Source organism: Dipodomys merriami, unplaced genomic scaffold, assembly GCF_024711535.1.
Source record: "Dipodomys merriami isolate MVZ:Mamm:240054 unplaced genomic scaffold, mDipMer1.0.p SCAF_657, whole genome shotgun sequence".
NCBI classification, from domain to species: domain Eukaryota; kingdom Metazoa; phylum Chordata; class Mammalia; order Rodentia; family Heteromyidae; genus Dipodomys; species Dipodomys merriami.
In genome coordinates this window covers 517066-535527 of record NW_027206243.1, presented here as the reverse complement: position 1 = coordinate 535527, position 18462 = coordinate 517066, and positions in this window count along the sequence as shown.

Genomic DNA, 18462 nt, shown 5'->3' with positions numbered 1-18462 from the left:
ATGAAAATGAATGAGGGGAGGAGAGGAATGGGTGAGAATTTTGAAAGGAGTAACATGGACCAAGACATATTGAATTCATCAACTGCTTTGTTACATGACAACTCCATTATACAATGACTTAAAGACAATTCCAGCCAGGCACTGGTGACTCATGCCTGTCATCCTAGCTACTCAGGAGGCTGAGATCTGAGGATTGCAGTTTAAAGCCAGCCCAGGAAGGAAAGTCCATGAAACTCTTATCTCTATTGAACCACCAGAAAACCAAAAGAGCCACTGTGGCTCAAGTAGTAGAGCAATGGCCTTGAGCTTAGGGACATCGCCCAGGCCCAGAGTCCAAGCCCCATGACTGACCAAAAAAATAAAAAAGAGACAATTCCAAAACATTCAGAACAAATATAGTGAAAGAAGCAAGGCAGAAGTAAAAAAAAATATTACAAGGAAAGAACTGAATTCGAAGACTTACATTCCAATCACTGGAGTGTCATGATTCTTTGTCAGTGGCATACTTTGCTGGCTCCCAGAGCCTCAGTTTCCCTCCTCTGGTGAGAGAAGGATCTGGGTCCCAGAGGGTGCCCTTCTAAATCTGAGGTTCTCTGCAGTTCTACATTGCTATTCTTGTTCCTCCAGAGAAAGACAGACAGAAAGACAAACAGACAGACAGACTGTGCCACGTGAGCCTGGTGCAGGATAATTTATAGTGCAACAATGCAAACGGAACATATTCGCCAACCACAATCTTGATTGTCATCATTATTGGCCTCGTGGGAGAAGTTTATTTCTTCCCTGCCCTTCAAATGTTAGCACAATGTGAAAAGACTGGCTGTACTTTTCCTGGGCTTTGCAAGATGTAAGTCTGTAAACACGGAGACAAATCCATTTCAATGTCTGGCTTCAGGAGGAGGAGAAGGGGTCATCTAGAGCTACCATTCTGGCAGGGTGCAGTTCATTCCCACAAATATAATTGGAGAACCTACCAGGTACCTCATTTCCCCCCTCAGAGATCATTCTCTGCTTTAGTTCCATCCGTCATATGTCCTTTATTAACCTCATGAACATCTTATAGTGCCAGGTACCAGTATTACAAGCTCATGCCTGTAATCCTAGCTATTAAAGAGGCTGAGATCTGAGGATCATGGTTCAAAGCCAACCCAGGTAGGAAAGTCTGTGAGACTCTTATCTGCAATGAACCACCAGAAAACCAAAAGTGGAGCTGTGGGTCAAAGTGGTAGAATGCTAGTCTTGAGCAAAAATGATCAAGGACAGTATGCAGACCCTAAGTTCCAGCCCCAGGACAAGCACATATGCGCGCGCACACACACACACACACACACACACACACACACACACACACACACACACACACACACACACACCACATGCACACACACGTATCTGAATACATAAACCTTCCTTATAGATAACATCTTTCCTGTGAATTCTCCCAAGATGCCCACCAAACTATTGGTAACCCTTTCAAGCATTTGCCCAACATTAATACCTCACTTCATACCTGATCAGCAATAGTTCAAACCCTAGTATCATCAAAAAAAAAGAGAACAAAAGAAAAAATGAGAGAAAGGGCTGGCTGGTAGTTCCTGTCATCCTAGCTCTTCAGGAGGCCAAGATCTGAGAATAATGGTTCAAAGCCAACCTGAGCAAGGACAAGACCAATCTATGAGACCCTTATTTCGAACCAGTGGTAGAGTGCCAGCCTTGAGCAAAAGTCTTCAGGGAACTGAAGGATCTCTATGATGAAAACATTTAAACCTGAAAAAGGAAATCAAAACAGAACTAAGAAAGTGGGAAAACTTCCCATGTGCCTGGATTGAAAGGATTAACATTGTGAAAATGGCAATACTTCCCAAGGCTATCTACAAATTCAATGTGATACCTATCAATATTCCAACCTCATTCTTCAAGGAAATAGAAGAGGCAATCCAAAAATTCATGTGGAACAAAGAAAGTCCCCGAATAAAAATAAAGAACAGTGCTGGAGGAATAACAATACCAAATTTCAAACTCAACTACAAAGCCATAGTAATCAAAACACCTTGGTACTGGCACAAGAACAGACATAAGGACCAATGGAATAGAATCGAAAACCCAGAAATGAACCCACAGACCTATAGTTCATCTAATCTTCGATAAGGGAGCTAAAATAATAGAATGGAAGTACAGCTTCCTCAGTAAATGGTGCTGGCAAAATTGGTTAATAACTAGTAGAAAACTAAAGCTAGATCCTTCTATATCACACTGTACCAGAATCAACTCCAACTGGATCAAAGACCACGAAGTCAAAGAAGACACTCTGAAAACATTACAGGATGGAATAGGAGAAACCGTAGGTCTCCTTGGCACAGGCAGAAAATTTCTTAATAGAGACACAGAAACACAACAAATCAAAGAAAGTTTGTACAAATGCGATTGCATGAAGTTGCAGAGCTTCTGTTTGGGAAAGGACATAGCTAGCAAGATCAATAGAAAGACCACGGATTGGGAGAAGATCTTTACTAGCCATACAATTGACAAGGGTCTCATATCTAAAATATATCTGGAACTCAAAAAATTAAATCCCCCAACAACAAATCCTCAAAGAAACAACTGCCCAATAAATCAGTGGGCTAAAGACTTACAGAGAAACTTCTCTGAAGAGGAAAGAAGGATGGCCAATACACACATGAAGAAATGCTCAACTGGAGGGGATGCGGACAGAAGGGTACCCTACTGCATTGTTGGTGGGAGTGTAAACTTGTTCAACCACTTTGGAAAGTAGTATGGAGGTTCCTCAAAAGACTCCACATAGAGCTCCCCTATGACCCAGCAATCACACTTCTGTGCATTTATACAAATGATCCCAAACTAGACCATACTAAAGCTATCAGCACAACTATGAATATGGAACCAACCTAGATGCGCCTCAGTAAATGAATGGACCAAGAAAATGTTGTATATACACAATGAAATTCTATGCCTCCACTAAAAAGAATGACAACTCCCCTTTTGTTAGGAAATGGGAAGACTTGGAAACAATTATATGAAATGAAGTAAGCCAGGCCCAAAGAAACATAGGTTACATGGTTTCCCTTATTTGCAATAACTAGTATATGTCTGAGAGAAGTAGTAATGGTCAGATAAGTTGATGTTAGGCAAAATGAACCCCAAGATAGTGACTCAAGTAGTTTTTCTTTCTTGCTATTGTTTCTAACATATTTATAAGATGATTTCTTTGTTGCTTTGTATGTCCATCCCCCACAGTATAACCCTTGTTTTCACTGTATTTGATATTGATATAATTTGAGGAGGGGAAGGAAAAAAATTGTTTAATTAGGTATAAGGCTGACCCATTGCAACAATTAGATGTACAAGATTTTATGTTGAAAAATGAACTTTACAACTTTGGCTGGAGAAGGGGTGGGCAGGGAGCGAAGATGGGAGGGCAGGGATGGTATGGGGAAACAAAGGAGGAGGCAACAATGCTTGGTAAGAAATGTACTCATTACCTTGCTCTAGTAATTTTATCCCCTCTGTATGGTATCTTCACAATAAAAAATTTATTAAAAATAGGGGGGAGGCGGGGAAGGGAGGTGAAGGGTAAACAAAGGAGGAGGCTGCAATGCTTGGTAAGAAATGTATGCATTATCCTGCCCATGTAATTGTAGCCCCTCTGTACAGTATGTTCTCAAATAAAATTAAATTAAATTAAAAAAAAAATAATAAATGCTCAGGGACAGTGCTCAGGCCCTGAGTTTAAGCCCTAGAACTGGCACCAAAAAAGAAAGAGAAAGGAAGGAAGTTAGGAAAGAAGGAAGGAAGGAAGGAGGCGAGGGAAGGAGGGAGGGAGGGCAATTTGAATGTCTCATTTAGTAAGCCAATGGCTACTGTTGGCTAATGTTTTGGAGTGAATTCTTGTTTAATAACGCACTATGAAGGTTCTCGCTATTCTAAGCCTGTCAATATCAACCTGAGACTTATGCTTTCAGATTTGATTCTGTTTTTTGTTGTTATGTTGTTGTTGTTTTGGTTTTATTTTTTTGATGGCTGTGGGACTTGAACTCAGGGCCTGGGAGTTGTCCCTGAGCTCTTTTGCTCAAGGCTACTGCTCTACCTCTTTGAGCCACAACTCCACTTCTGGTTTTTGAGTAGTTAATTGGAGAGAAGATTCTCACAGGGATTTTTCTGTGTGGGCTGACTTTGAATCATGATCCTCAGATCTCAGTCTCCTGAATAGATAGGATTACAGGCCTGAGCTACCAGCCCCCAGCTCAGGTTTACATCTTTATCTGTGAATTATGTGCCAAGCTACAGCATCCTCTGTCATGAAGATGTCTAATAACCATTGCAAATGGACTAAGTAGCAGGAGTAGCAGGCTCAGAGACAAGACCCTGGGCAGGGCAGCAGGGCCACCTAAGCCAGGATAAACAACTAATGACCCAGGTCTGGCTTTGTTCAGCTACCTAAAGATAACAGTTTTTTAAATGTGTGTGTGTGTGTGTGTGTGTGTGTGTGTGTGTGTGTGTGTGTGTATGTGTGTTAAATGAGCAAATGGTTGTTGAAGTGATAAGACATTCCAAAATCTCCAAGGCTAAAGCTTTTGCAGCTCGGCTGCAGTTATGCTTTTGTAGCTTATGCTAGGACAGATAAATCAATTCTACCAGAGTTGCAAAGCCCTACCTGGTACAAAGGAGAGATGTGATGGTGGGAATCGGTGATGACACTGATTAGTCATGTCTGCCCTACATGATCAGAAATGGCTGCAGGAACAATGCCTTCCTGTCAGGTATTCTTCATGCTTGCCCTACATTTTGTGAAATAGATTTTTCACTGCTATCTCTCTCTCTCTCTCTCTCCTCTCTCTCTCTCTCTCTCTCTCTCTCTCTCTCTCCTCTCTCTCTCTCTCACACACACACACACACACACATACACACACACACACACACACATACACACACACACACACACACACACACACACACACACACATACACACACACACAAAGCCAGGGAGAAGGATAGACTGGAATAAAGGTGTTCATTGAAGTGGGCTATAATCTAATGAGGAAGAAGATGGCTCTCAGTCCCCACAGAGCCATCTCTGATTCCTAGGCTGAGGGCTTTGTAAGGGGTCTCCAGGGCCTCTCTATCAGCAGGTGACCTCCACTCTTTAGCCTCCTTGCTAGAGCCTCCTGACTCCTTGCTAGAGGACATCATGCATATTATCTCATCTCATCTTTTGTTGTTGTTCTGGTCCTGGGGCTTGAACTCAACACCTAGTTGCTGTCCCTTAGCTTTTCACTCAAGCTAATGTTCTACCACTTGAACAGTTCCATTCTGGCTATTTGGTGGTGAATTGGAGATAAAAAAAAATCTCATGGACTTTTGCCAGGGTTGGCTTCAAAGTTATAACTGTTAGATTACTATGCCCAGCTGGCAAATTATTTCTAAAGCAAAATAGGTTAGTGCTTTATTCCTGTAATCCTAGCTATTCAGAATGCTGATAATATGAGAATCAGGGTTTGGAGCCAGTCTAGGCAGCCAAATCCTTGAGATATTTATCTCTAATTAACCAGCAGAAAAGCTGGAAGTGGAGGTGAGACTCAAGTGGTTGAGCACTAGCTTAGAAAGAAAAAGCCAAGCAAGAAGACGAAGCCCTGAGCTCAAGCCCCAGTATTAGCACAGAAAAAAAGGAAAGAAAGGAATAAAGGTAGGAAGGTAGAAAGATTGGAAGAAGGAAGGTAGGAAGGAAGGAAGGAAGGAAGGAAGGAAGGAAGGAAGGAAGGAAGGAAGGAAGGAAGGAAGGAAGGAAGGAAGGAAGGATGGAAGGAAGGAAGGAAGGAAGACAGAGAGAGAAGAAAGAAGGAGGGAGGGAGGAAGGGAGGGAGAAGGAAGGAAAATAAGGAGAAAGAAATGGAGAAAGAGAAAGAAAAAAGAAAGAAGAGAAAGAAAGGGAGGAAGAGAAAGGAAAGACAAAAAGTAAAAAAAAAAAAAAGAAAGCAGCCAGGAAGACAGGCAGGCAGGCAAAGTCATAACATTGAATGCAAATCCTGGCCTTGCTATATTATCTTTGTCTATAAGCCTTATCATATAATTGGGCCTCACACACACAAAATGATACGACCTAATCAAATTATCTCTCTTTCTAGCTCTATTCCTATATAGTCAATAGCATGGGTAAAGTCACTGCAGTCTCTATTAGCAGGGTCAGAAACTGCCTGGTTGATGAAAGTCATGTTCCATGCTCTCTGTCTCTCTGTCTCTGTGTCTCTGTGTCTCTCTGTCTCTGTCTCTGTCTCTGTCTCTGTCTCTGTCTCTCTCTCTCTCTCTCTGTCTCTCTGTCTCTCTGTCTCTCTCTCTCTCTCTCTCTCTCTCTCTCTCTCTCTCTCTTTCCATTCTTCATGGCTAGCCCCTGAGAAGCAAGCAACTGCTACCGAACACCATCAAATCACACCTTCCCATCCCCTATACACACAGACAGTGTTCCGAGTGGTCCTTCTGAGATGATTACCATCCTTCATCCCCACCCCCGCCCCCACACAGCACAGACCTCCTGATTGTGGCTCAGAGCTCTATCCTAGGCACTGTAACCTTCTGACTACACTGAGCAATTCTTCTCTCCATGCAGCTGTGGCTGCTAAGCTTCAGAGAGCAACATAAATTTCCATCAAGTCCACACTCTGCCCACAAATGTCAATGCCAATGTCCATGCCACTTTGGTCATGTAGGAACAGGCTGGGGAGAACATCTTTGGCTCATTCAGCCTTACTTCCAGATGCAAGCAACACCTGCCAGACTTCATTCTTCTCCCTTCCTGCTCCCTTCCTGGCCCTGCCGTGGCTTTCACAAGGCACTTGCCCTTGGGAGCAGAGGTTCCTGTGGGCATATAGAAATATTATCTGCATAACTTATCACTCCCCATACAGTCATCTTCCCCCAACTAATGGAGAATCAGAGAGAGTTTTTTAAACTACCAGATGTGTGTGTGTGTGTGTGTGTGTGTGTGTGTGTGTGCATAAATATCTAGCCACCCAGTGAAGGAACATATTGCTTTTATGATTCTGTGTCATTCTTCAAGCTAGTTCCTTTATAAGAGTGCTTTATGTGGGCACGAATTCATTACTCCTTCTAGACCATCTCCTGTTTCTTTTTTATATTACTTGTGTGTATATGAGTGTGTGTGGGTGAGTGTCTGTGAATGAGTGTGTGTGTGTGTGTGTGTGTGTGTGTGTGTGTGTGTGTATGAATGTGTGTCCTGTTCCTGGGGCTTGACTCAGGACTGGGGCACTTCTCCTGAGCTTTTTCCACTTAAGGCTGATACTCTAGACCTTGAGCCAAAGCTCCACATATGGCTTTTTGCTGGTTAATGAGAGATAAAATTGTTACAGACTTTCCTGTCAGTTTTCAGATCTCAGCGTCCTGATTATCTAGGATTACCGGTGTGAGCCACCAGCAACCCAACCTAACTTCAGTTTCTAGAATGGTTACCTGATCCATGCTCAGCCAGTCAGAATTTCAGCAGTTATTGCCATATGATATGTAGATTTTCCAAGCAACAAGAATGGGGATTAGCATTGTGAAGTGATTCTCTTTCACTGACAGGACATAACAGCAGAGAATAAGCCTTCACTGCAGTGACTTCCTCTGTGCCACATCGGGAGATCTGATAATGCCAATAGAGGGGAACAGAGAATGGAGAAGCAAACATTCTTGATGACATTATTTATTTTTTAAAAATGATCTTTAAGTCGTTGTACAAAGAAACTTCTATCCTGACAGGCTTTTTGTTGTTGTTGTTACCAGTCCTGGGGCTTGAACTCAGGGCCTAGGCACTCTCCCTGAACTCTTTCACTCAAGGCTAGCACTCTATCAGTTTGGGCCACAGCTCTACTTCCAGTTTTGGGTGGTTAATTGGAGATAAGAGTCTCACAGCTTTTCCTTCCCAGGCTGACTTTGAACTGCAAACCTCAGATCTCAGCTTCCTGAGTTGCTAGAATGATAGGTGTGAGCCAACTTCAAATAACCACCAGAAGTGGAGGTGTGGTTCAAGTGGTAGAGTGCCGACTGTGAGAAATATAAATTCCAGTAAGTGTGCAGGCCCTCATTTCCAGCGGGAGTGCTGGCACAAATTAAAAAGAAAATAAAGAAAAGGAAAAAAAGAAGATAGAAAGGAAGGGAAGAGAAGGAAAAGAAGAAGGGAAAGGAGTTAAAAGAGAAGAGAATTGAGGAGAAGAGAGAAGATGTGTATGCCAAGCACTGGTGACTCATGTTGTAATCCTAGCTCCTCAGGAGGCTAAGATCTGAGGATCCTGAATGGAAGCCAGCCTGGGCAGTCCATGAGACTCTTATCTTCAAATAACCACCAAAAGTGGTGGTATGGATTAAGTAGTAAAGCAACAGTCTTGTGTGACAAAACTAAGCAAGAGCCTAAAGGCCTGAATTCAAACTCCACTCCAAGTGTGTGTGCACAGGACCATACAACACACACACACACACACACACACACACACACACACACACACACACACACACACACACACATCTACACACACACATTGATGTGGCTGTTGGCAGGAGGCCTCAATCACTCAGCTCCAGGGCCTCTCTGCAGAACTGCTTGAGCATCCTTACATCATGGCGCCTAGATTTCCTCAGAGGAGGACAAGACACCCTAGGCCATAGCACGAGTTCTTTTATGGTTTAAAGCCAGTCACCCTGTCACCCTATAGTTTAAGGAGGAATGATTAGCATCTCCACACCTCACCTTGAAGGAAAGGGTTTCGAGACAATTGTCCATTGCAATGCATAGTTTCTCTTCTGAGCCATAGGAAAATGCCTTCTCATTTCACTACAAGGAATCTTCACCATTTTTTTGTCAGACATGGGGCTTGAACTCAGGGCCCAGGTGCTATCCTTGAGCTCCTTTTGCTCAAGGCTAGTGCTCTTCCAGTTGACCCACAGCTTCCTTTATGATTTTCTGGTGATTCATTGGAGATAAGACTCTCATGAACTTTCTTGATGGGGCTAGTTTTGAACTCTGATCCTCATATCCCAGCCTCCTCATTAGTTAGGATTACAGGTGTGAGTCACCAAGGCCTGGCTTCCTCACCCTGTTTATTAGGAGTTTGTTTTGATCTCCTTGTGTGCTACAAATTGGGGAATAACTGACCTTGTTTTACTCTATGCTCCTTGGAAACAAAGACTTATAGCCCACGTCCATGAACAGTAAAATATTTCACTGCAAATATTTTACACACTACCATCATCTATAAATTTTCCTGATCTCCTTTCTGAATTTTTTCTTGCCTTGTTTTTTCCCATTTATTTTGTGGTGCTCTCTAAGCTTTGCATTTTAATGAGCTGCCTTAAAACCTTTTCAGGACAAGGCAAGATATAAATAAATAAGTAAAGCATATGAATGTACACATATGTACCTAATAAAGCTCTCTTGATTTACAACTACGGATCCTGTGTGTCAGAGCCCCAAATCACTTGAGCAAATTCAGGTCATTGTATCTGACAGATGCTGTGATAAGCAGACTATCAGCAGCACTTACAGAATCTTCCAGAATCCATTACTTATTCATGTTGCATGCCAAGCGCTAACCTAACCCTCCTTTACCTTCACAACAGCCCCCAGAGGTAGGTAGGCACTGTCTGGTCCCTATGTTACCAATTAGGCTTAAAGGGGTGATACATCTTTTGCCAAGATTACATTTGAAAGCCAGCCACTGATGGCTCATGCCTGTAATCCTAGCTACTCAGGAGACTGAGATCTGAGGATCACAGTTCAAAGCCACCCTGAGCAGGAAAATCCATGAGACTCTTACCTCTTAATGAATCACCAGAAACCTGGAAGTGGAACTATGACTCAAAGTGGTACATTGCTACCCTTGAGCAAAAAAGCTCAGGGTCATGACCCAGGCCCTGAGTTCAAACCCCATGACTGACCAAAAAAAAATCAATTTATAGAAAGTAGCAGAGCCACAAAACAAACACAAGATGGGTGAGTGCTGGAGTAGAAGTTCTATAATGTTTTGGGGCATATTGTAAGATGTTATGAATAAGAATATCAAAACTCCATGGAGATCAACCAAAAATCATCAAGTAGTTGCTTACCATTCTTGGGTCAACTCCAGCTTTGCCATGGGTGGTGCTCAGTTCCCCAAAAAAGGAGAAGAAAATACACCAGAGAGGATTCCACAGCACAAGCAAGAAGCTATGGGTGACATATGTGAAGCATGGAGAGCAGAATTTCCATGACTTAAGAAAACAGGACACAGCAGACATACTACAGATGTTCAAAGAACCCCAAACTTCATTCCCTAAGAAGGTTTTAGGGGTGATGAGATTTGAGCTGCACCTTGAGAGACAGACTACAACTGGGTATAAAGAATACTAAAACCAGGCACCAGTGGCTCCTATAATCCTAGCTACTCAGGAGCTAAGATCTAAGGATCAAGGTTCAAAACCAGCGTGAACAAGAAAGCCTATGAGACTCTTATCTCCAATAAATGACTAAATAAAAAAAGCCAGAAGTGGAGCTCAAGTGATAGAGCACTAGCCTTGCCCCAAAAAGCTTGAGAAAAGGAACATGCCCCTAAGTTTAAGCCACAGGATTGGTACAAAAGAAGGAAGAGTAGAAGGAGAAAGAGAAGATTCCAGTAGACTGGAAGGAAATACAAAGTTGAAATTTTCCAGGTATCCACACTGTATGATTAATTGGCCCTTCAAAAAATTACATTAGCCAGCTAAGACTAAGCAGGTAGCAGGTGGTCAGTCACTGCAATCGCACATGTGTAGACCCTAGAAGAGAAAAGCACAGATGCTATACCCTGGACTCTCAGAAAAGAGAAAACTCAGAAAGAACCTGGAATCTACCCATCCCCCAACTCTGTAGCAACAAGATGAATGAAAAACCAGGAAAAGGTGGGTGTGTGGGACTGTGATCCCTACACCACTGCTTCGTTGAGGGCAGAGAAGGTAGGAATCCTGAGGTCTGGACACTCATCCACGAAATGGGGCTAAATGTATTTTCCCCCCTAGGGAGATCAAATTAGATAATCCACTTAGAAAGCATTCTACCCTATAAAACAGAATAATATGAACATTCCCAGGACTGGACAACATCCTTCTATACAAGTGTATGTGTTCTATTTGGGACCAACCTAAATTAAGCTAAAAGCTGTTTCTTGATCCTTGCAATGAACTTTTTTTTTTAAAAAAAGTGTCTATATGCATGTGTGTGTGCACACACATACACACACACACATACACACCACACATACACATGCATACTGGAATTATGCTGGAACTCAGGGCCTGGACACTGTCCCTTAGCTTTAATTTTTTTTTAATTTTTTCTTAACCACTTGAGCCACTGCTCTACTTCTAGCTTTCTGTAGGTTAACTGGATATGAGTCTCACAGACTTTCCTACCTGGGCTGGCTACAAAACACTCTCTTCAGATCTCAGCCTCTTGAGTAGCTGGGATTATAGGTGTTCCCAGTTTTGCACTGGCTCTGGGTTTACCTTCTGTGCTGCACATAAAAATATCTATTCTATTTTCATATCTTAGTTCTCCAAGTATTTACAGCCAATAATTACCACCATTGCCCTTCTCCCAACCAAAGTTCTAGACTATTCAAAACAATTCTTTGCCAGCTGCTAGCGGCTCACAAATGTCACCATAGCTACTCAATAGGCTGAGTAGTGGTAGGATTGTGGTTCAAAGTCACCCCAAGCAGGAAAGCCTCTGAGATTCTCATCTCCAATTAACTACCAAGAAAAAAAGGCAGAAATTGAGCCGTGGCTTAAGTGGTAGAGTGCCAGCCTTGAACAAAAAAAAAAAAAGCTCAGACACTGCATCTAGGCCCAGAGTTCAAACCCTAGGTCTGTTCACATATGCACACATGTGCTCGCGCGTGCACGCACACACACACACACACACACACACACACACACACACACACACACACACACACACACACACACACACGTAGTCCATCTCCTTCTGAGGCTTTTCACAGTTTCACACAAAAACAGCGTGCCACCTTCTGTCTGACACTTTCTAGAGTTTTCCATATGATGACCAGTAAACAACACGAGTTCTAAATGTATCTATACCTAGAAGCTAGTTGATCCTCCTACCATCCATGCTTCTGAACTACCTTGCTTTCCTTCTGTAGCCAATCTAACTCTTGCTGGCTAGCTCAACATTCAGCCCACATCCTTGAATAAATAAAGCTTTTTCTGATGAAAGGTTATGCTCTAACTCTTGAGTTTCAGAACCATTTCTGGCAATTTCTAAGTAGTTTATTGGAGATCAGAGTCTCATGGACTTTTCTGCTTTGAACTTTTCTAACTTTTCTGTTTTGAACTGCAATCTTCAAATCTCAGCCTCCTGAGTAGCTAAGATTTCAGTCATGAACCACTGGTACCTGGCATCAGTCTTTTTTCTTTGCTCCAGAATTCCTCTCATGTTGATCCTCATGCACTAAAAGACAATTCAATGTTACTGTCAACATGATGGCTTTTAAAATCAAATTTCCCTACATACAGTCTAGACCCTTCTGCATCACAAGCCACTAACAAGTTATCTGAGATCTGATCATCAACACAAGGCAGGTGACACTAGTAATTTTAGGAGCTTTGTCCTGAGGATTAAAGAAGTATTTAGGTGGGGGCTAGTGGCTTGTGTCTGTAATCCTAGCTATTCAAGAGACTAAGAGTGAGAAGATTGTAGTTTGAGGCCTGCCTGGGTAAAAATGTCTGCAAAAATCTATCACCAAAATAACCAATAAAAAGCAAGGCTGGAGGAATGTTTCATATAGTAGAGCACCTATAAGCAGCAAATTCAAGCCTAGTTACTGCTTTAAAAAAAAAGAATAACTTTTACTCTTCACTGTACACTTGAACAACTCAAATGCATATCCCTGGAGAGCCTATTTTTAAATGGTTTTCCTAGATAATTAATATATAGACAGGGATGAGAGCTCTGTAGCAAAGACCTTGATACTTGAAAGGTTTTTTTTAATACATCATTGTTGTTCTATATTTTAAAATAAGATTAGATTATCAAAACTGGTTAATCAGCAAGGTCTAGCTTTCAATGTCAACTATGTGTAGTTATTTCATTTATCATAATCCATGAGCTGGATAGCATTTGGCAGCGTCCTTATATTTCAATTTACATCACTTTCAGCATTTCACTGTTCTGAGAAACATTATGTATGGGCTTGTTCATGTAAATATATTTATAGCCACTCAACTATTTACCTAGGATAAATTCTGAGATGAGGAATTGCTGACTTGAAGGGTAATACACACATTTTTTTTGGGGGGGTCCAGTCATGGGGCCTGAACTCTGGGCCTGGGCACTGTCCCTCAGCTCTTCAGCTCAAGGCTAGCGACCTACCACTTGAGACACAGCGCCACTTCCAGCTTTTTTCTTTTTGCTTATGTGGTGCTGAGGAATTGAACCCAGGGCCTCAGGCATGCAAGGCAAGGGCTCTACCACTGAGCCACCTTCCCAGCCCCCATAATACAGTTTTAAGACTTTTGAACATGTCAAATTGCTATCCTTAATGCAATGGTCAATAGGATGGCATGCATTAGAGCTACAAATAAGAAAAAAGGGGGCTGAGAGGGTGGCTCAGTGGTAAAGCGCTTGCCTTGCATGCATGAGGCCCTGGGTTCAATTCCTCAGCACCACATAAGCAAAAAGAAAAAAAGCAGGATGTGGCGCTGTGGCTCAAGTGGTAGAGTGCTAGCCTTGAGCTGAAGAGCTGAGGGACAGCGCCCAGGCCCAGAGTTCAGGCCCCACGACCAGACCACCCCCCCCAAAAAAAGAAAAAAGAACAGTTCAAATTGATTTAAACAATAAAGGGGATTTATGGGATCATGGAACTGGCAAGTATAGCATTTAAGTGAATTTCAAGGCTAGCAGGATTCTGCATTTTAATAATATCATCAGGGATCTGTCCATATCATCTCATCTCTCCCCTTAGCCCTGTGTGGTAACAGACTTTTTTCAGTTAAAATATCTTTTTCTGTAGCCAGCAATTGCAAATGCCTATACAGGGAGAAAAGGAAGCTCTCGAGAAATGAATGGGCCTGGGGAAAATTATAGTTGTTTTTGTTTCTGTTGGTTGAGGGGCTTGAACTTGGGGCCTGAATGCTGTCCTTGAGATTTTTCTGCTCAAGGCTAGCCTTTGAGCCATAGTGACATTTCCAGTTTTCTGGTGGTTCATTGGAGATAAGAGTCTCATCTGCCTAGGCTGGCTTTGGACCATGATCCTCAGATCACAGCCCCCTAAGTAGCTAGGGTTACAGGTGTGAGCCACTGGTGTCTGGCTAAAAAGTTATGTTAAAGGAAGTAACTCAGGTCCAGAAAGAAAAAAGAACACATGTTGTTTCTAATAGATGGAAAACAGACCTAATTTATAAATATATATAAGCACACACTGGGTCATGTGCATATATATATATATATATATATATATATATATATATATATGTACATACACACATACATAGATACATACTACAAATGTATTAACGAAAGTATATGGTATACCATTAACTGAAATATGTGGTATATGCAGGAGAGAATTCTTTGAACAATTAACAGAGTCTAACAAAATGGATAACAGGAAGCTAGAACTTGAGGGGGGGGCAGGAAGGTGAGGTGGTAGGATGTGGAGGGATGGAGGGAGGAAGGGTGGGGGAATGCAATCATCATATTCAATGTACACTGTGAAAATGGAACTATGTAACCTGGGTGGGGTTGGGAGAGAAGGGAAGAATGATGGAAGGAATGGCGTGGATCAAGGTGCAGTGTACAGCTGATAGCTTGTGGCTGTTGCCCATAATGCTAGCTACTCAGGAGGCTGAGATTTGAAGATAAAGGTTCCAGACTGGCCTGGGTAGGAAATTCCATGAGATTTTCTACAAATAACTACAAGAAAATCAGCAGGGGAGCTGTGGCTCAAAGTGGCAGAGGGCTAGCCTTGAGCAAAGAAGCTCAGGGACAGCGACTAGGCTTTGAGTTCAAACCCAAAAACCAATTTTTTTTTAAAAGATGCCCTGTGCTCCTAAACTGATGTGTTGCATTGAAACCTCTTTGTACAACTACTTAAAGATAGATAAATAAATAAATCAGGAGTAAGGATCTTTCTTCCACATTTGGCCTCACCTGGAATTGATTGATCAGAGATGGGATCATTGTAATTCACATAGCCCAAATATAAAGGAGCAGCCAGCTGCTCCTTCCAGACCTTATAGCTTGCAGGAGTGACTTTCAGATGTACTGGGGAAAGGAGAAGGTGACAAGAGGAGGCACCTACAAAGCCCGTACTGGATGAGCAACATGTGAGAAAATAAAATCTTAGTGCTGCTTACACATTTGAATAAAGAAGGGAATAAAATGGATTTGTGAGAAATGGGCTTAACATTCAATCACAAAAGTCTACCATAGGCAGTTTGAAGCTATTGCCACAGGTAGTAAATCCATTAGCAGGCCTTATGCCCAGGAATAGAAAGCCAAAGACTGTAGTGTATGTAGTATGTTACACTCACACAAGTGCTGTGGATGTAAAGAACTGTAGTATTGGGAGCTGGTATGGCTGTAATCCTAACTACTCAGGAAATTGAGATCTAAGGATCAATGCTCGAAGCCAGCTCAGTTCAGTGAGACTCTTATCTCCATTTAACCACCAGAAAACTGGAAGTGGTGCTTTTCTCTAAGTGGTAGAGGACTCATCTGGAGCAAAAGAACTCAAGGACAACTCTGAGGCCCTGAGTTCTAGCCCCAGGACTGACAAAAAAAAAACAAAAAGAAAAAGGAAAAACAAAAGAAGTCTTGGAATAGGTAGATTAGTCAGGCAGAAGAAATCAGGAATAAGCCTGAAAGATTTCTCTTAAAAAAATAGAAAAATAGGACTTTACCACTGGCTCAGTGGTAAAGTGCTTGCCTTGCATGCAAGAGACCCTGGGTTCGATTCCTCAATACCCATAAGCAGAAAATGCCAGAAGTGGCACTGTGGCTCAAGTGGTAGTGTGCTACCCTTGAGGTGAAGATCTGAGGGACAGCACCCAGGCCCAGAGTTAGGCACCACAACCAACAAAAAATAAATAAATAAAAAGGAGAGAGAGAGAGAGAGAGAGAGAGAGAGAGAGAGAGAGAGAGAGAGAGAGAGAGAGAGAGAGAGAGAGAGAGAGAGAGAGAGAGAGAGAGAGAGAGAGAGAGTAGATGATCTGAGAAAACTTCCCAAGCATTCTAACTTCCTTTTGACCCAGATAGGTTGGATAAAATGAAGGTAGGATAGTCCTAAATGTCTTCAGGAAATTCCATGCCCAATAGCTAAAACGGAATGATCAATTAAAAATATCACGGGTCGTGACCAATGAGCCAGTCACCTTCCAAGCATCTCATTAGCATAAAAGTTAACTGACATCTAAACAGATTAAAAGAAAAAACCCACCAGTTAGTTGGCAAACCCCTATCATGACCCCTCTCACCCAGCAAGAACATTTTCTCTTCTCACATGCATAAATTGAATACTTTTAACACTCACTCCTTGCTGTCTGTGGATTTCATTCCTTGAGTTCTCCAGGCAGTGACACAGTAAGATAAGGATCTGCTGCAGCTCTAGTGGTGGCCATTGTCTGTTGCTGGACTGAAGGCGGTGACATAATTGGGCCTCTGTGCCTATGAAGGAAACAGCAGGCAAGAAAAGTCAGTGTTCTAGGCTGTCAATATTCACGTGGCTAGAACTGGGCTTGTAGCTTTAAGTCTAAAGTTAACAAACTTCTATGAGAACTTCTTGATGTTTATGGTACCTTGCATATTTCCCTCTTGAAATAGCAATGGCTCTTACTTTGGGTTTATCACGTGTCAGAATTTTCTAGAAACATACCCATTGGACCCACCTGTAATTCTATCCCCTGTTCCCAGGCAAGGTTGTTTAGGCTGTTATTGCCTCCCTTTGAGAAAGGTTGCCACTGTGTATAGTCTTTTTTTTCTGGTCCTGGGGCTTGAAATCAGGACCTGGGCCCTGTCCCTAAGCTTCGTCAGGGTCAAGGCTAGTGCTCTGCCACTTGAGCCATAGCACAACTCCTGGATTTTTTCTGAGCAATTTATTGGAGATAAGAGTCTTAAGTACTTTCCTGTGCAAGCTGGCTTTGTTCCTTAGATCTCAGCCTTCAGAATAGGAAGGATTACAGGCATGAGCCACCAAACACCTGGCCTATAGTCCTTTTATGACTTCATAGAATAGCTTTGGGTCCAGCTAGCTGCTTATCAGCTCTGAAACTGCTGCATTGAACAAAGCATTTGCTTTTCCTGTCCCATTTCAAGGGCCCTCGAACAGGTCATTATTAGGTCATTTACATGGTTCAAATACAGCAAAACTCTTTTATTACACCCCTTCCCCTTCCCTCCGTTCCTTGCTCAGAGCTACTTTCCTATCATGCATCATTAGGTCACATATCATTCAAACACATCAAAGCTCCTCTCTCTCTTTTTTCTCCCTCCCTCCTTTCCCACTCTCCTTCTTTTTCCAGTCCCTCTCTCCCTTTCTTTTCTTTTCTTTTTTGCTAGTACTGAGATTTAACTCAGGGCCAGGTGCTATCTCTTATCATTTATTCTCAAGGCTAGAGCTCTATCACTTGAGCCACTTCCAGCTCTTTCCTGGTTGATTGGAGATAGGAACATCACAGATTTCCCTGTTGCGGCTGGCTTTGAACCATGATCCCTAGAACTCAGCCTCCTGATTAGCTAGGATGACAGGAATGAGCCACTGAAGGATGGCTATTCTTTGAAGAACCCTCAGTTCAGTTTCATTAGTACAATTTGAATAATATCCATCTTTTCACCATAGTGTGGGGTTCATAAGGGATCTTTTTAAACTACTGTGTCTTCAGTGTCCTTAACATAGTACTAACACCTGCTTTACTTATATCTTTAAATAAAATAACATTTAACTAAAAAAGCAACATATGTTCTTGAATTTGATTTTCATTACCACTGTTTATCATTTGCAATCATGCTTAAACATGTTTTTTGAAGTTAGCGAATACAGGGTTTTGCAATTGCATGTATGAAATTCACTCCCAAATGGTAACAGCTTCTCTAATTCCCATGAATATTTGATTACAGATGCCGTCAACTCACTTGCAGAGCTAACCAGGTTCACTGGTTCCCACTGATGGACAGGTAGACATAAGAAGGCACTCCCAATTGAGGAACATGTGTTTCTATCATCTCTCAGATGGAAGCCAGTGTGGAGACCCCATTTAAAGAAACATGGCAGACAGAGAAATCACAATAGTCAGGAGAAAATGACCAGGTGCACAAACAGCAAGAAATGGGCTAAGTGGAATAAGGATGCTCCCAAGATATTCCTAATGCATGCAACTTTCCAACCAAGGTCTGTAAGAGAGATAACCAATCAACAGGGTCCATGAAA